General features: G+C 42.5%; 1 protein-coding gene across 5 annotated transcripts in view; it reads right to left on the bottom strand.

Moving 5' to 3' along the window:
* The window catches only part of gypc (glycophorin C (Gerbich blood group)), a 97,502-nt gene extending 78,288 nt beyond the window's left edge, over positions 1 to 19,214 (bottom strand). For 3 of the 5 annotated variants that reach the window (XM_007230037.4, XM_049484750.1, XM_007230038.4), the window contains exon 1: positions 18,952 to 19,213. The gene's annotated coding sequence lies outside the window, so the exon portion shown is untranslated. Of the gene's footprint in view, positions 1 to 18,951 lie in introns of all 5 variants that reach the window. The other 2 variants (XM_022679491.2, XM_007230036.4) reach the window with 2 other exon arrangements.
* Positions 19,215 to 19,888: the final 674 nt, after the last annotated feature.

Below are 19,888 nucleotides of genomic sequence, written 5' to 3'. Positions count from 1 at the left end.
CTATCTTGGTAATGCAGGTCATGTTGCTGTGTTGGTCATGCAGCAGTGCACAGACACAATAAACAGAATACAGTGTTAGAATGCAGCTTTTTAACAGTAAAGAACTTAATGATGTTTAATTCTTTTTTTTTTTGATAAAGGCAGAGCTATTACTTCCCAGCATGCATGTGCACTTAGGAGCACTGTAAGGACACTGCTTGCAGGTGAAGCGAGATTTCAGGAATTTGTTAGAAGCAGAGCTGTTAAGATGCTCCTGCTCACTGTAGAATTTATCTTGCTGCTGCTGTCGGCAAACACATCACCAACATAGACAAGTGGAGGGGGATTTCCAGAACCAGAACAATGGAGAAATGTGTCGCTACCCAATTACTTACAGACTCCACTGCAACAGGACGCCAGACGGCTATTTGTCTTCTGGGGTAGTTTACTTTCTTCTATAGTAGTGTTACTATAGTTAGACCATTAGAGAGGTAGTTCTACAACTGGTGGTAAAAAATTAATCAAATATTTATCATTTCTAAACCCTAGTTTGGATTTGGTAGTACACTCAGAAACATTGCATTTGTTTCTTTTTAGCTTTTTATGGCGTCACATCAATGGCAAAAGTCAGGGACGCAAAAATACCAGGTGCAAAAAACATTTTGGGTGTGTAAATTAACTTCTCACGAGCGCAAATGTGAAACTCGTAAGTAAAAAAAAAAAAAAAAATTGTGTGCGCGTTGAACAGAATATTGTTCTCGAGCTTCATTTTTCTCCTTTTGGTTGGTTATTTTCCTCTGGAATTCACAGTTCTCCTCGCGCGCTATGCGAATTACCTGTGGCAGCTGTTTTTGCTTGAGTGAGTTTTTTGCATTCGAGTTTTGAAAGGGGTGGTTTTGACAGTTTGGGGGCATCAGGGTCAGGGTCACCTCCCTCAGCAAATGCCATTGGCTGATATCTCCAGAGTTTGTGACAGATTGCCTACCTCCAACAGCCAAAGGAGGGCAGAGAAAGAAGGACAGCAGGAGAGTTAGCGAACTAGCTATGCTAAAATCCAAACAACTCTCCGGAGCTGTTAGCCTGGGTTTAGTTTACACCGCTGTAAATCACTTTTATGCATCAAGTGATACAAAGCACCATGTGAAAGTTTTGGGCTGCAATGCTAACAGCTAGGTTTAGCAGGGTTGGAGTTGGGATGCTAACAGAGAGTTAAACTGAGATTATCAGGGATAGAGTTGGGTTGCTAATAGACACAACAGCTGGGCTTAGCAGGGTTGGAGTTGGGATGCTAACAGACACAACAGCTGAGTTTAGCAGGGTTGGAGTTGGGATGCTAACAGACACAACAGCTGAGTTTATCAGGGTTGGAGTTGGGATGCTAACAGACACAACAGCTGAGTTTAGCAGGGATGGAGTTGGGATGCTAACATACACAACAGCTGAGTTTATCAGGGTTGGAGTTGTAATGCTAACAGACACAACAGCTGAGTTTCTTAGGGTTGGAGTTGGGATGCTAAAAGGCACAACTACTAAGTTTAGCAGGGATGGAGTTGGGATGCTAACAGACACAACAGCTGAGTTTATCAGGGATGGAGTTAGGATGGTAACAGACACAACAGCTGAGTTTATCAGGGATGGAGTTAGGATGCTAACAGATACAACAGCTGAGTTTAGCAGGAATGGAGTTGGGATGCTAACAGACACAACAGCTGAGTTTATCAGGGTTGGAGTTGGGATGCTAACAGACACAACAGCTGAGTTTATCAGGGTTGGAGTTGGGATGCTAACAGACACAACAGCTGAGTTTATCAGAGTTGGAGTTGGGATGCTAACAGACACAACAGCTGAGTTTAGCAGGGATGCAGTTGGGATGCTAACAGACACAACAGCTGAGTTTATCAGGGTTGGAGTTGTAATGCTAACAGACACAACAGCTGAGTTTATCAGGGTTGGAGTTGTAATGCTAACATACACAACAGCTGAGTTTAGCAGGAATGGAGTTGCGATGCTAACAGACACAACAGCTGAGTTTATCAGGGATGGAGTTGGGATGCTAACAGACACAACAGCTGAGTTTAGCAGGGTTGGAGTTGGGATGCTAACAGACACAACAGCTGAGTTTATCAGGGTTGGAGTTGGGATGCTAACAGACACAACAGCTGAGTTTATTAGGGATGGAGTTGGGATGCCAACAGACACAACAGCTGAGTTTAGCAGGGTTGGAGTTGAGATGCTAACAGACACAACAGCTGAGTTTAGCAGGGTTGGAGTTGGGATGCTAAGAGACACAACAGCTGAGTTTAGCAGGGTTGGAGTTGGGATGCTAACAGACACAACAGCTGAGTTTATCAGGGTTGGAGTTGGGATGCTAACAGACACAACAGCTGAGTTTATTAGGGATGGAGTTGGGATGCCAACAGACACAACAGCTGAGTTTAACAGGGTTGGAGTTGGGATGCTAACAGACACAACAGCTGAGTTTAGCAGGGTTGGAGTTGAGATGCTAACAGACACAACAGCTGAGTTTAGCAGGGTTGGAGTTGGGATGCTAACAGACACAACAGCTGAGTTTAGCAGGGATGGAGTTAGGATGCTAACAGACACAACAGCTGAGTTTAGCAGGGTTGGAGTTGGGATGCTAACAGACACAACAGCTGAGTTTATCAGGGTTGGAGTTGTAATGCTAACAGACACAACAGCTGAGTTTATCAGGGTTGGAGTTGTAATGCTAACATACACAACAGCTGAGTTTAGCAGGAATGGAGTTGGGATGCTAACAGACACAACAGCTGAGTTTATCAGGGATGGAGTTGGGATGCTAACAGACACAACAGCTGAGTTTAGCAGGGTTGGAGTTGGGATGCTAACAGACACAACAGCTGAGTTTATCAGGGTTGGAGTTGGGATGCTAACAGACACAACAGCTGAGTTTAGCAGGGTTGGAGTTGGGATGCTAACAGACACAACAGCTGAGTTTATCAGGGTTGGAGTTGGGATGCTAACAGACACAACAGCTGAGTTTATTAGGGATGGAGTTGGGATGCCAACAGACACAACAGCTGAGTTTAACAGGGTTGGAGTTGGGATGCTAACAGACACAACAGCTGAGTTTAGCAGGGTTGGAGTTGAGATGCTAACAGACACAACAGCTGAGTTTAGCAGGGTTGGAGTTGGGATGCTAACAGACACAACAGCTGAGTTTAGCAGGGATGGAGTTAGGATGCTAACAGACACAACAGCTGAGTTTAGCAGGGTTGGAGTTGGGATGCTAACAGACACAACAGCTGAGTTTAGCAGGGTTGGAGTTGGGATGCTAACAGACACAACAGCTGAGTTTATCAGGGTTGGAGTTGGGATGCTAAGAGACACAACAGCTGAGTTTAGCAGGGTTGGAGTTGGGATGCTAACAGACACAACAGCTGAGTTTATCAGGGTTGGAGTTGGGATGCTAACAGACACAACAGCTGAGTTTAGCAGGGATGGAGTTGGGATGCTAACAGACACAATAGCTGAGTTTATCAGGGTTGGAGTTGGGATGCTAACAGACACAACAGCTGAGTTTATCAGAGTTGGAGTTGGGATGCTAACAGGCACAACAGCTGAGTTTAGCAGGGTTGGAGTTGTAATGCTAACAGACACAACAGCTGAGTTTAGCAGGGATGGAGTTAGGATGCTAACAGACACAACAGCTGAGTTTAGCAGGGAGGAGTTGGGATGCTAACAGACACAACAGCTGAGTTTAGCAGGGTTGGAGTTGTAATGCTAACAGACACAACAGCTGAGTTTATTAGGGATGGAGTTGGGATGCTAACAGACACAACAGCTGAGTTTAACAGGGTTGGAGTTGGGATGCTAACAGACACAACAGCTGAGTTTAGCAGGGTTGGAGTTGAGATGCTAACAGACACAACAGCTGAGTTTAGCAGGGTTGGAGTTGGGATGCTAACAGACACAACAGCTGAGTTTAGCAGGGATGGAGTTAGGATGCTAACAGACACAACAGCTGAGTTTAGCAGGGTTGGAGTTGGGATGCTAACAGACACAACAGCTGAGTTTAGCAGGGTTGGAGTTGGGATGCTAACAGACACAACAGCTGAGTTTAGCAGGGTTGGAGTTGGGATGCTAACAGACACAACAGCTGAGTTTAGCAGGGGTGGAGTTGTAATGCTAACAGACACAACAGCTGAGTTTAGCAGGGATGCAGTTGGGATGCTAACAGACACAACAGCTGGGTTTATCAGGGTTGGAGTTGGGATGCTAACAGACACAACTGCTGAGTTTATCAGGGATGGAGTTAGCATGCTAACAGACACAACAGCTGAGTTTAGCAGGAATGGAGTTGGGATGCTAACAGACACAACAGCTGAGTTTAGCAGGGATGGAGTTGGGATGCTAACAGACACAACAGCTGAGTTTAGCAGGGATGGAGTTGGGATGCTAACAGACACAACAGCTGAGTTTATCAGGGTTGGAGTTGGGATGCTAACAGACACAACAGCTGAGTTTATCAGAGTTGGAGTTGGGATGCTAACAGACACAACAGCTGAGTTTATCAGGGATGGAGTTGGGATGCTAACAGACACAACAGCTGAGTTTATCAGAGTTGGAGTTGGGATGCTAACAGACACAACAGCTGAGTTTATCAGGGTTGGAGTTGGGATGCTAACAGACACAACAGCTGAGTTTATCAGAGTTGGAGTTGGGATGCTAACAGACACAACAGCTGAGTTTATCAGGGATGGAGTTGGGATGCTAACAGACACAACAGCTGAGTTTATCAGGGATGGAGTTGGGATGCTAACAGACACAACAGCTGAGTTTATCAGGGTTGGAGTTGGGATGCTAACAGACACAACAGCTGAGTTTATCAGAGTTGGAGTTGGGATGCTAACAGACACAACAGCTCAGTTTATTAGGGTTGGAGATGTAATGCTAACAGACACAACAGCTGAGTTTAGCAGGGATGGAGTTGGGATGCTAACAGACACAACAGCTGAGTTTATCAGAGTTGGAGTTGGGATGCTAACAGACACAACAGCTGAGTTTATCAGGGTTGGAGTTGTAATGCTAACAGACACAATAGCTGAGTTTATTAGGGTTGGAGTTGTAATGCTAACAGACACAACAGCTGAGTTTATTAGGGTTGGAGTTGGGATGCTAAAATGCACAACTACTAAGTTTAGCAGGGTTGGAGTTGTAATGCTAACAGACACAACATCTGAGTTTATCAAGGATGGAGTTGGGATGCTAAAAGACACATCAGCTGAGTTTAGAAGGGTACGAATTGTGATCCTAACATACATCAGAGCTGGGAGGATGCTAACAAATACAGCAGATAGATTAAGTAGGGTCGGAGCTAGGATGCTAACAGACAACAGATACGCTTTTCAGGACTGGAGTGGGTTATCTATAATGCTAACAACTGGGCTTAGCATCATTGGAGCTAGGATGCTAACAGACACAATAGATGGGCTTTGCAGAGCTGGAGTTGGAATGCCAACAGACACAACAGCTTTGTCCTGTTCATTTAATGGTCGAAAATGTCAATTAATAACATAGTATTAATAGGGCGCTACACATGGAGGCATAATCAGGTACTTAGATCTCTTGCAGGTGCACTTGATAAGAAACGGTTAGAAGTTAATAACATGCCCGTGGTAGGTTGCAGTAGGGTAATCACGTTTGTGCGTGAGGGGCAGCATAGTGGAGAAACAGCACAGTGCTTGACAACTGCTGGTAAGTGGGCCAATGCACGAGATTGGAAGTTATTAGTGGATGTAGGTAGTAAACTGCAGATCCCAGAGTGCATTCTGGTTACAACCTTGAGGCCGGATGTAGTGTTGTACTCTGAAAGTAAGCGGATAGTGTATTTTATAGAGCTGACTGTTCCGTTTGAAGACGAGGTAGATGGAGCTTATGAAAGGAAAAGGCTGAAGTATACAGACTTGGTGGCTGAGGTGAGAGAGCGTGGGTGGCAAGCGTATATTAGACCGGTAGAGGTAGGTACTAGAGGCTTTGTTGCGAAGTCTGCCACAAGACTGCTGTCTGAATTCGGAATTAGAGGTCGTGTGCTAAGGACTGTAGTGAAGGAGTTGTCAGATGTAGCTGAAAGATCTAGTCAGTGGTTGTGGTTCAGAAGGGCTGAGGCTACGTGGGGAAGGGAATGAGTTTGTGCTTCTACAGCAGGCTTGGAGGGGGGTGGGTCTGGGACGCCAGACTTCACTGTTGAGCCTTCTGGAGGTGTCGTGGGCCTAATTCAGCGAAACACTGACGAAGGAAGGTGCCTACCTGATGACCCCTGAGAAGAGCTTGCACTGAAGTTTGTGTTGGAGTTGTTAGATGTAGCTGAAAGATCTAGTCAGTGGTTGTGGTTCAGAAGGGCTGAGGCTACGTGGGGAAGGGAATGAGTTTGTGCTTCTACAGCAGGCTTGGAGGGGGGTGGGTCTGGGACGCCAGACTTCACTGTTGAGCCTTCTGGAGGTGTCGTGGGCCTAATTCAGCGAAACACTGACGAAGGAAGGTGCCTGCCTGATGACCCCTGAGAAGAGCTTGCACTGAAGTTTGTGTTAGAGTTTGGATGAAGGGGATTGGTGTGGTCCTGCTCTTGTAATAATTTGTCTCATGAGTTTTTGTAGACGTCTGAGTACTTGGCAGTTGAGGCACGGACCATGAACATAGTTCGCTATGCTTCTGGATTCTTGTCGAGCCAGTATCAGATGGTAGTGGTTGCTGTGTTCTGCTCACGGAACTTATAATGTGATTTATTGTGTGTGATTGTGCTTAGGTAAGTGTGTTGTTGTCATAGTTAAAGGAAGTGAGCTTAGATTAAGGAGGGATTCTGTGTGTTCATAGGTTATTTTTTGGTAGGTCTGTTACTTGGCAGTTGAGGCAATGGACCATGAACATAGTGTTAGGCTGTGCTTCTGGATTCTTGTCGAGCCAGTATCAGATTGTGGTGGTTTTGCTATTGTTGTTAGTTGAGTGAGTACTAGATCCTGGCTGAGCCCTATGCATAACCCCAGCTGTTAGGTGCAGGATTTGTCAATTTCCTGTATTATATTACTTGATATCTAGTTAAGCTAGTGACTGCTGTGAAGAGAACAGTTGACAACAGAGGAAAGACCCTGTGACAGCATGGAAAGACAGCTGACAAGAGGGAATAGACCCTAACGGTGCTGCCATGGGCTGGCAATCCATGGTAGCAGCCACCATGGTTAACCATGTGTGTGCAACCAAGCAAGCTACATTGAAAAGGAAAAAAGCAATACCCCAGGAGTCAGCGAGAGCAGGGGTGGAAGATGACTCACAGGCGGATAACATGGTTACGGACTCTGGAACGGACATGACTACGAGAAGTGGGTTAAGCATAGAGGCAGGTGGGATGGTGGAAAGTGGAAAGGAGTTGCTGACCTGTGTGTGTGGGTGGAGCAAGGTCACATCAGTGAGAGGGCTGAGGATACACCAAGGAAAGATGAGGTGCTTGAGTGAAGGAGTGCAGGGGCCCCGCATTGAACAATACTTTGAACAGAATTGTTTGAGTCAGTCGGCTGAAGTCCAGCGGCAGGTTACGTGCCACAGTCCGCAGGATATCAATACCTTTGATACTAGGGAGGCTAACTTAAGCACAGAAGGAGTGGAGGATGAAGGAGGTGTTGATAGGTCAAAGGCTAAGGGAAAGCAGATGGGTAGGGAGAAAGGAATCGGTCAAAGATCCAAAGTTAAATGGCCAGGCACAGGAGACAAGATGGCATGGAGGAGTATTAATGATGATTTGAAAGGTATGCTTGAGGGTTTGAAGGGAACAGCAGAGAGTAAATTGAACAGGCTAGGTAAAGTCATTTATGATTATGGAATGGCAAGATTTGGTGTTGCGCAGAGGAACGTAAAGTGTCAAGATGTAGTTAAATCAAGGCGGCAGGTAGAAATAGAAAAACTGGTTAAGGAATCAAGGTTACTCAGAAAGAAGTGGAAGAAGGGGAATGAGGCAGAAAGAGAGGGCATTGAGTTATTGCAGGAGGAGTTGAGAAGTAAGTTGGTAAAATTGCGGAGAGCAGAGGCTATGAGGAAAAGGAGGAAGAAGAAGGAGCGTGCTAGGATAGAGTTCTTTAGAGATCCATTTAGGTTTGTTAAGAGTCTGTTTAGTAAGGAGAAATCAGGAAATCTAAAGGTCGGAAAGAGGGAGTTGGAGGAGCACTTTAAGAGTGTTTACACAGAGAAGGAAAGGTCTAGCGACCTGGACCTACCAGCAGACATGCCGCCGTTAGGTGATATAGAGTGGAAAATGGATGTTAACCCCCCTAGGTGGAGTGAGGTTCAGGAGGTGGTGAAGGCTGCAAAGGCAGGTTCTGCCCCAGGGCCAAATGGGGTTCCATATAGATTATATAAAAGTGCACCAGATGTTTTGAAGTTTCTATGGAAACTAATGGCTATAGTGTGGAAGAAGGGGATTATTCCAAAGGAGTGGCGCAGAGCAGGCGGTGTTCTTATCCCAAAAGAAAAGGATTCTGTGGCTATTGATCAGTTCCATCCCATAAGCTTGTTGAATGTGGAGGGTAAGATCTTCTTTAGTGTGGTTGCACGTAGACTAGCAACGTACCTGAAAAGAAATAATTTAATTGATACGTCTGTACAAAAGGCAGGAATTGCAGGTTTTTCTGGTTGCATAGAGCATAATAGTATGATTTGGCATCAGATTCAAACAGCAAGAGCCGAGAAAAAGGATCTACATGTGGTGTTTTTAGATCTGGCTAATGCTTTTGGTTCGGTACCGCATGCATTGTTGTGGAAGGCATTAAATTTTTTTAGGGTTCCAGAAGAGATTTCAAGGTTAGTTAAAGCCTATTTTGAAGACATACAGTTTTGCTTTAGTGTAGGGGAGTGTGTCACATCTTGGCAACGACTGGAAATAGGTATAATGGCAGGTTGTACAATTTCACCGCTAGCGTTTACGATGGCAATGGAGGTGATTATTAGGGCTTCTAAGTGGGTCGTAGGCGGGGAGAGGCTGCATGATGGCACCCGGCTCCCACCAGTTAGGGCGTTTATGGACGATATGACAACATTAACGACCACGGTGCCATGTACCCGGCGACTGCTAAGGAAGTTAAATGATAATCTTAGGCTGGCTAGGATGAAAGTTAAACCGAGCAAGTCTAGGAGTGTATCAATCGTTAAAGGGAAATTGATACAAGAAAGGTTTATGATGGAGGGAGAAGTCATACCATCTATATTGGAAAAGCCAGTTAAGAGTTTAGGTAGGTGGTATACTGCAGCACTGAATGATAAAGAGCAGGTGGAAGGGTTGAGGACAGAAATGGTGGAGGCCATTAATAGAATTGATAAGTCTTTTCTGCCAGGTAAATTAAAATTGTGGTGTCTGCAGTTTGGTTTGTTGCCTCGTCTAAGGTGGCCACTTACAGTTTATGATATTCCGATTTCTGAGGTTGAGAGGTTAGAAAGGGTTATGAGCAAGGCTATAAGGACATGGTTGGGGGTGCCGCGTTGCCTTAGTAGTGTGGCGTGGTGTGGGAGAGGGATGCTGGAACTGCCGTTGACGAGCTTGGTTGAGGAGTTCAAATGTGCTAAGGTAGGACGTGAAATGCAGTTGTTAGGGTCAAAAGACGGGCTGGTTAAAGCAACAGCACCAGTCACTAGGTCTGGGAGAAAGTGGAATGCTCGAGAAGCTACTCAAGCCGCAAGGAGGGCACTGGAGCACAGGGATGTTGTGGGGCAGGTGCAAAATGGGAGGGCAGGATTAGGATTAGGTGATTCTTGGAAAGCATTCGGCAAGGCCACATCACCTGAGAAAAGGCGTATGGTTACAGGGTTTATTCGTGAGCAGGAGGAGGAAGCAAGGAGGGCAAAAGCAGCAGGGCAGAGTAAACAGGGGCAGTGGATGAGATGGGAAAGTGTAGAGAAGCGGAGAATCACCTGGCGAGAGTTATGGGGATTGGATACAGGCCGTATAAAGTTTCTTTTGGGAGCTACATATGATGTTCTGCCAACGCCACAAAACCTTGCTCAGTGGGTGGGTGAGGATCCAAGTTGTAAGCTATGTGCAGGAAGTGGCACGCTGAAGCACATTTTGTCAGCATGTAAGGTGAGTCTATCCCAGGGGCGCTACACATGGAGGCATAATCAGGTACTTAGATCTCTTGCAGGTGCACTTGATAAGAAACGGTTAGAAGTTAATAACATGCCCGTGGTAGGTTGCAGTAGGGTAATCACGTTTGTGCGTGAGGGGCAGCATAGTGGAGAAACAGCACAGTGCTTGACAACTGCTGGTAAGTGGGCCAATGCACGAGATTGGAAGTTATTAGTGGATGTAGGTAGTAAACTGCAGATCCCAGAGTGCATTCTGGTTACAACCTTGAGGCCGGATGTAGTGTTGTACTCTGAAAGTAAGCGGATAGTGTATTTTATAGAGCTGACTGTTCCGTTTGAAGACGAGGTAGATGGAGCTTATGAAAGGAAAAGGCTGAAGTATACAGACTTGGTGGCTGAGGTGAGAGAGCGTGGGTGGCAAGCGTATATTAGACCGGTAGAGGTAGGTACTAGAGGCTTTGTTGCGAAGTCTGCCACAAGACTGCTGTCTGAATTCGGAATTAGAGGTCGTGTGCTAAGGACTGTAGTGAAGGAGTTGTCAGATGTAGCTGAAAGATCTAGTCAGTGGTTGTGGTTCAGAAGGGCTGAGGCTACGTGGGGAAGGGAATGAGTTTGTGCTTCTACAGCAGGCTTGGAGGGGGGTGGGTCTGGGACGCCAGACTTCACTGTTGAGCCTTCTGGAGGTGTCGTGGGCCTAATTCAGCGAAACACTGACGAAGGAAGGTGCCTACCTGATGACCCCTGAGAAGAGCTTGCACTGAAGTTTGTGTTGGAGTTGTTAGATGTAGCTGAAAGATCTAGTCAGTGGTTGTGGTTCAGAAGGGCTGAGGCTACGTGGGGAAGGGAATGAGTTTGTGCTTCTACAGCAGGCTTGGAGGGGGGTGGGTCTGGGACGCCAGACTTCACTGTTGAGCCTTCTGGAGGTGTCGTGGGCCTAATTCAGCGAAACACTGACGAAGGAAGGTGCCTGCCTGATGACCCCTGAGAAGAGCTTGCACTGAAGTTTGTGTTAGAGTTTGGATGAAGGGGATTGGTGTGGTCCTGCTCTTGTAATAATTTGTCTCATGAGTTTTTGTAGACGTCTGAGTACTTGGCAGTTGAGGCACGGACCATGAACATAGTTCGCTATGCTTCTGGATTCTTGTCGAGCCAGTATCAGATGGTAGTGGTTGCTGTGTTCTGCTCACGCAACTTATAATGTGATTTATTGTGTGTGATTGTGCTTAGGTAAGTGTGTTGTTGTCATAGTTAAAGGAAGTGAGCTTAGATTAAGGAGGGATTCTGTGTGTTCATAGGTTATTTTTTGGTAGGTCTGTTACTTGGCAGTTGAGGCAATGGACCATGAACATAGTGTTAGGCTGTGCTTCTGGATTCTTGTCGAGCCAGTATCAGATTGTGGTGGTTTTGCTATTGTTGTTAGTTGAGTGAGTACTAGATCCTGGCTGAGCCCTATGCATAACCCCAGCTGTTAGGTGCAGGATTTGTCAATTTCCTGTATTATATTACTTAAACAAAGCATTTAGCTGTGAATTTGTACACTCACACAGAGTTAAATTATTATTACTACCATATCTGAGGCAAGCTGTTAGAAGAGCCTTGCCTGCAGTTCATCTGAGTTCATCTGTTATTTCCTGGATGAGTCCTCGCTGCACTATTGAAGGAATTTTTGTTTGGCGGGACTCTTCTGGAAAGATCCAGAGGTGGCCTCTGTTCCAGATTTTTGTCATGTGGAGATATTGACTCTCACAGAGGTTTACTAGAATACCAGAATCTCAGAAATTACTTTGTTATACTTCCCAGACTAAAGAACACTTATGGAGTGAATTTTGTGCCAAAAGTTTTACGTAAAAAAATAAAATCCACAATCAAAATTTTAAGAATCAAAAGTAAAACATGTATGTTGCAAATTCAAAAGAGAAAAAATATATATCAAATATATATATTTAAATATACTTGGTTATTTTATTATTCTTTGCACTTATTTGAAAATTATTTTAGTTTGGATTTTGCCAGTCTTTGCTTTCATTTTTGGATTTTTTTGGATTTTCTGTGGATTTTTGTGGATTTTGCTGCTAAAGACTTTTGCTTCTGGAATCTCTCCTTTGCTTCTGCTTCATTTTTTTGGTTCTGATTTTTGGCACACTTTTCACGGGTGGGCGGGGCTTAGAAGAAGGCGTTCCCCTTTAATCTCTATTGGTCACCTACCCTGAACCCTCGTCTGAGACAGACCACGCCCACCCCGCCAGCTTCAAGCGCTCTTCCAAACATGGCGGAGCGAACGGGGTTCAGCTCACAGCAGCACCAGCAGGTACTTTTCCAATTAAATTTCATACAGACGTTATGTTTAATGTTATATTTCTTTTTTAAGTAAGTGTTTAACTCTATTAAGATGCTCATGTTAGCGGGGTGTGCTAAATACCTAAAGTTAAGCTAAATAAATAAAGTTAGTGGGTTAGCTAAGCTAGTTAGGTTACCTAGTCAGTGAGCTAGTGGGTTAGCTAAGCTAGTTATTATGCCCCAGGGTAAAGCCAAGTAAGTGCTGGTTAAGGTTACCTAGCTAACTCACTGACTAGGTAACCTAACTAGCTTAGCTAACCCACTAACTCACTGACCAGATGACCTAGGTAAACTAGCTAACTCACTGACTAGGTAGGTTAGTGTTCACTAACTAACTAGTATAATTTAAGCATGGATATTTAGCACACCCCGCTAACATGAGCATCTTAATAGAGTTAAACACTTACTTAAAAAAGAAATATAACATTAAACATAACGTCTGTATGAAATTTCATTGGAAAAGTACCTGCTGGTGCTGCTGTGAGCTGAACCCCGTTCGCTCCGCCATGTTTGGAAGAGCGCTTGAAGCTGGCGGGGTGGGCGTGGTCTGTCTCAGACGAGGGTTCAGGGTAGGTGACCAATAGAGATTAAAGGGGAACGCCTTCTTCTAAGCCCCGCCCACCCGAGAAAAGTGTGCCAAAAATCAGAACCAAAAAAATGAAGCAGAAGCAAAGGAGAGATTCCAGAAGCAAAAGTCTTTAGCAGCAAAATCCACAAAAATCCACAGAAAATCCAAAAAAATCCAAAAATGAAAGCAAAGACTGGCAAAATCCAAACTAAAATAATTTTCAAATAAGTGCAAAGAATAATAAAATAACCAAGTATATTTAAATATATATATTTGATATATATTTTTTCTCTTTTGAATTTGCAACATACATGTTTTACTTTTGATTCTTAAAATTTTGATTGTGGATTTTATTTTTTTGCGTAAAACCTTTGGCACAAAATTCACTCCATAGACATTCTCATCTCCTTAAAGAAAAACTTGAAAATATACCGTATTTTTCGGACTATAAGGCGCACCGTATTATAAGACGCACTATCAAAGAACGCCTATTTTCTGCTATTTTTCCATACATAGGGCGCATCGCATTATAAGGCGCGTTAAGTGACACTAGAAAGGGTGCCTATATCAAAGTGAACAGGGGTGGCGCCATGTTTCCCTTCCCCCACCGGGGGTGGTCGCTTGCCGGTGGAGCGTCTCAGTATATATAAATCTAGCTCTTTCAAAGTCAAACGAGTGCTGGATATTAATCTACACAGATTCCTCTCCTGAAAACTGTTTATTTGGGTGAGTAACGTGCTTCAGTTTATTTACAGTAAGCTTAGATTTCCAGATGTCCACTAAGGCTTGCTGCACCAGCGTTAGCATAGCTATCCGCTAGCACGCTAGCTAGTCACCTAAACTAGTAAAGTTAACCCAAACTTAAACGACAGCGTTACACTGAGTAATCCTGCGTGTTCTGGTAAGACAGTGAGATATTAGCTAGCGATTCGTCCCCCGTAGCTTGTTTTAACACGGTAAACAAGCAGATTACAGGCTGATAAAACTCACCTCTGAGAGAGTTAGCGCTTAGCATCTAGCTAATGCTAGCCAGGCAAAGCAGCACAGACTTACAGGCCGATAACTCACCTCTGAACGGTGAACGCTTAGCGATTAGCATCTAACTCTAATAATACTGCTCCAGCAGTATTAAAAGTGCTAAATTTAGAAAATACTGATCTCTGAACAGTGAAAAAGCTAGCTAGCTAAGCGGTTAGCATCTAGCTAATGCTATTGCTGCTCTGCACGGAGTGTGTGTTTACTGCTCCTTACACCTGACGGGTAAAATTTAGATAATACTGATCTCTGAACAGTGAATAAGCTAGCTAGCTTAGCGGTTAGCATCTAGCTAATGCTATTGCTGCTCAGCCTCGGAGCTGCACGGCTCTGGACTCTGTATAGCACTGAAACTCTCTATAACGCTGCACGGAGTGTGTGTTTACTGCTCCTTACAACCTGACGAGTAAAATCCATACAAAAGGCGCACCGTATTATAAGACGCACTGTCAATTTTTGTGAAAATTAAAAGTTTTTAAGTGCGCCTTATAGTCCGAAAAATACGGTAAAAATAACAGTTGTTTTGTCTAGCCTCAAATATGTTAATAGTTTTGGTACCTTAAGGAGCATCTTTCTCTCAGATAAAGTTAATAATATATCTTTGTTAAAGAAAAAAAACTTGTCATTCTCAGGGACCAATCTTACTTTTCATATTTAACTGTTATAGTAGGATAGAGTTCAGTTTCTTAAGGCTCTAATTGTTCTATTATTGTGTACATGACTGTTCCTTTATTTTTTTATTATTTATTTTATGTTGCACAATTGCTGTTTTAATAGTGCACACTGCTGCTACCAAAAAAGCCACTAGATGGCATTACATATATAGCTTAATTAAATTATTTAAATTTGACCATTAGTGCCTAATGTGGTGTATTACAGATCACTTGTATCACTTTGCATCACTTATATCAAGCCCACCTTTTGAAATAATATATTGTAAATTTGATGAATCAAACCAATGACTGACCATAGACTGCTCTAAAACTGGCATAGGCCTCTCTGCTGTAAAAAAAAAGAAAGAAAAAAGAAAATCGAGAATCGATTCGAATCGTGACCCTAAAATCGGAAATAAAATCGAATCGAGGATTTAGAGAATCATGACACCCCTACTGTTTGCATGGAAATTCTAGTCAGATGCCAACAGTCACAATCATTACTAGTCACTGCTCTCTATTTTGTCAAGAGAACATGCGAGATGTAAGTGCATGCGAGTACTATGGATTCAATGCAGAAGAAACATTGGTTGATCATGTGCTTCTCTCTCTACGTGATCCCATTGGCTGTAAGTAGTCACTGGTCTACATATTAAACCTGCTAGACATCTGCTGGAAGTCTGTAACTCGGCTGCAGTCATTTGGTGACGGCTCAGCAAGCGACTTTCAGTAGTTCTCATTAAACAAATAATCAGGCACAGAGTGAGAGATTTTGTCACTGATCTACAAAAAACACCATATAAGGTGATACCACCCACAGTGGACAGAGCAGTGAGTGGTAATGATTGTGCAAACTGATCCCACAGATCAGTGCATCATTAGTCTCAATGCCTTAGTTCCTGTCCCATGACATTTGGCATACCAGTGTACTAAAACAGATTTTTAATCAGGACACTGCATAGTCTCCATAGCTTCAGGACTGGAGTTTTTAGCTCTAATTTTTAGCTCTGGGAAGTTTAAACAAGGCTGCCTGTAATCAAGCCTGGACTTGTGTAGCTTAATTGATCCCAATTATCAACTAAATTGGGTTAATTCATCCATTTAGAATCTAAGCAGCCAGCTGGTGTTGGACAATGTTTCTTCTACAGTAAACATTCACAAAAAAAATACAACAAATTCCACCACACTTCATTATTCTTATATCGAGCCAGTCTAGTAGAAAAACAAGCTCCACATTATAACAAAAATTTACACCAATTAAACTTTTCCATAGAAACCCTCACAAAAAGAAGTTTAATCGAGTGTGCTGTTAGCAAACTTCTTTCAAACTTAAAACAAGTGTGTAAACTTTCACATTAAAACTTTCACATTCACAGTAAAAAGTTTAAACACACTTTAAATTCATGTTCTGCATTATAGAATAATACTAGTCATCACAACTATGAAGAAAAACATATAGTAAAAATAATTATTTAGTAAAAAGTGTTAAATAAACCAGAATATGTTTTTTATTTTAGATTCTTTAAAGTGTAGCACCTTTTGCTTAGATGGTAGTTTTGAGGTAGAGTCACCTGGAATGGTTTTCTGTTAACAGCTGTGCTGAACTTGTCAAGAGTTAATGACTTGAATTTCTTGCCTCTTAATGTGTTTGGGAGCATCAGTTGTAAAGTTGTGAAGACGTAGAGTTGGTATACAATGAATAGCTCTATTTGAGTAAAGTTCTAGTTCTTATTACGGCAAGAACTACTCAACTAAGTAAAGAAAAATACTTTTTCAAGGACTTTGAAAGTATTATTAACTGCAGTTGCAAAGACCATCAATGTCAAAGAACAAAATGTTATGATAAAACTGGCTCTCATCAGGACCACCCCAGAAAAGGAGGAGCAAGAGTTACCTCTGTTGCACAGGATAAGTTCATCAGAGTTTCCAGCCTCAGAAACCGCAAGTTAACAGCATCCCTGATAAAAGTCATTTATTGCTTTTGGTTTGTTTTAAGTTTAATTCATGATTCCTTATGTATTTCTTTTCTATTACACAGCTTAGGACACTATTTACAGTTTAGGAACAACATCCAAATGTTTGACTCATAATCTGGAGTGTGAGTAATATCTGAAGAAGTTGAATGTTAGATTTAAATAAATATTTATATGTATAAATGTAATGACAGTATACAGATCTGCAATAAATCTGGCAAGCAGGTCAAGCTAGTGTTCCAGTCTGTTGGAGATATTCCTAGAAAACCCTTGCTCTGTGTGGGTGAGCATTATCCTGATGAAAATTGCCAGTTTAAAGCTCTGCAATGAAAGGAAATACTTATGGCTGCAGAATATTTTGCACATATTGCTGAGCTGTTAGTGTCCCTTTTATCACTACTAGGGGTGACAGACTGTTGTATGTGATCATCACACCAGCAGTTGTGGCAGTGTGTTGGTCCACAGCCAGGGCATGTTTTTTTATGAAGACTGGGCCCATAGGGAAATTCTTTTGCTGAAATGTTGATCTTTGATATATCAGGAGACAGATTTGGGATTCTTACTTTTTTAACCTTAATTACAGCTATGTAACCCTAATTAAACACATTAATATGTTTAATTCAAGCAACACAAACAGCTCTCTAATCAGTTCACACATCTTTATGCTTTTGTTTGTTGTGCAGAAATAATTTTGTATAGTAAAAAAATAATGTGGCAGAAAAAGTACCTGTGTTGGTACAGTTTCTCATACTAACACAGCTAAATGTAAAATGTACAACTGAATCACATACATGATTAAAAAAGTAGTACTCAATATCAGAACTAAAATGGCTTAGTCTGTGAATGAGAAATAGTTGAGACCATATTGATACTCCTGTCTTTAGAAATCAATTGTGTCCCAAACCAACAGTGGCAACCCCACCAAACATATGAGTATTGAACCCAAAACCTTGTCACCTATGCCCTTGTGCTCTAACCACTGAGCCACCACTACCCCAAATGCTAAGCTACCACTGCCATTGAAATCTATACTCAATCTCTACTAAACCTCAAGAAGAGACATGTGAGATTACTGAGTTCTTTTTTTCAAACACATTTGAGCAGCAGGAGACTGAACTAAATGGTGCTCCCTTACAACCTGCTCATTACTATCTTACACCCCACCAACATTCTATTTACATACCTTCCACTGTATCGTTTAAATAGCTTGTAAATATATCCACACTGATAGGCAGGGTGGTCTGGAAGTGAGGTGTGTTCAGGTACATTTCTGGTGTATTGCTATCTTGGCAAGGGAAAACACAGATGCACCATTGAATGATTGGAACCTAGATGACAGTCAACCTTTAGACGTTCATTGCTATCTTGGCAAAGCAGGCACACCAACACACCAACACCCCTGCTCTTTATTCACACACAAACACACACACACACACACACACACACTCACAAGGACATGCAGCAGTGCACAAACCCAACTTCTACATCAACAATAAACAGAATGCAAAAAAAAATTACATCGCTGTTCCCGCCAAATTTAAAGCTCATATGGCTTTTAAAGAGAATGGCAAGTGACATGCTGCCTGGTTTATTGCATGTTATGCTCAAAACACACCAAATATTAATTTACAGAATTAGTACATAATGCAATTTTGTGCATTTTGAGTCGTGCAAAACATACTTCTCCCATCATTATGATAGCAAAGACTCAATGACACCCCAAATCAAGCTACACAGTGCACAGTTGATGGCTCACATATAGATTGATATATATATATTTTCATGTTTCAAAATCCTGACTTTAATTAACTGCAGCATGTATTACAAAAGTATGCAATAAGCTATCAAAATAAAAAAGTTATTCCATAAGCTTAATCTTTTAAACTTGTGCAGATATTCACACACACACACACACAAACTTGACACAACTGCCCAGACACATTACATTAGTTCTCCAAAAGTTTTTTTTTAAGTGGCAGAACAAATGCCATACCCAGCTGTCAGCAGTTGTGTGCTGAATAGGCAGATTGTATCTAGCTATAGTGAGCAGCACAGTATGTCACTTCAGATACATTCCTGCAGAAGCCCTGTCTGCAGTTTCAGCTGCTCCGTTAGACGTTTACACACAAATTTGCTTGTCCATTTCATAAAAAGCATGCTGTGTATGAACAACGATAGCATGGATTTGCAGATCAGCATCTAAATATATATACTATTAAACATGTACTGCTGTCACAGTATAACATCAGCACTGCATTAAAAATGCTATACATCAACTAGTATGAAATAAGAACCAACATACCAACTTTCCCTCAAAGTCCTGCAACAAGTCGTCCGTCTCCTGCTCTGACCCGGTCCGCTCTACAGCCAGGAAATGCTTCTTTAGACAGCTGAGAGCATAGGAAGTTGCTTTAAGGGAAAAAAAAAGAGAGAGCAAAACTCACTGCTGAACTCTTGCCACCACTGCATTCGTATGTGGTTAGGTCAGATGAGTTGCACGTGAACTTCCATTTTTTTCTCTAACACTTTTTGCTCCTCCACCCCCGACTTATTCCCCTGTGAATGATCCCGGCCCTCCTAACCAAAAGATCAGCAGACCCCTCCCTGTGGCTGTGTAAATAACCCACAGCTGTTGTCAGAACATGGTCTGGGAAAGTGTGGAGGGGACAGGAAGAAGAGAGAGAGAGAGAGAGAGAGAGAGAGAGAGAGAGAGAGAGAGAGAGAGAGAGAGAGAGAGAGAGAGGCTAACTGTTGAGCACAAACAACAGTTTAGTGTGGATTAAAAACTAGAACAGATATCTGTGTGGAACAGTTGTATCATAGGAAAAGTTCCAGCTAACAGAGAACGTTATAATAATGTTTAGAAATGTTTTGAAAAGGTCCAGGAAGCTTAACCTGTAACGATACAGAAATAATGTTATGGGAACCTTATAAAAACATGTGACATAATACTGGTTACCATCACAATGTTATAATAATGTTTCTCACGTAACGTTCCCAACTAGATAAATACGAACATTATGGAAATGTTAAAACTAGCATTCCCATAACTAAACATTAAAATGTAACACTGTTACAAGAAATTTTACAAGAATGTTTGAATAAAAAATATCGGAAAATTTAACAGAACTGTAAATGAGAGAAACAGGGAAACAGTAAAAGTCTAAAGGTCTAAAACTATGTTAAGACTGCAGGCAAATTAGATTTGATTTTTAAACAAGGTATGTAAAGGATTTGCC

Source organism: Astyanax mexicanus, chromosome 11, assembly GCF_023375975.1.
Source record: "Astyanax mexicanus isolate ESR-SI-001 chromosome 11, AstMex3_surface, whole genome shotgun sequence".
NCBI classification, from domain to species: Eukaryota; Metazoa; Chordata; class Actinopteri; order Characiformes; family Acestrorhamphidae; genus Astyanax; species Astyanax mexicanus.
The sequence above is the reverse complement of the archived record's forward strand: the minus strand, read 5'-3'. Positions and strand labels throughout refer to the sequence as shown.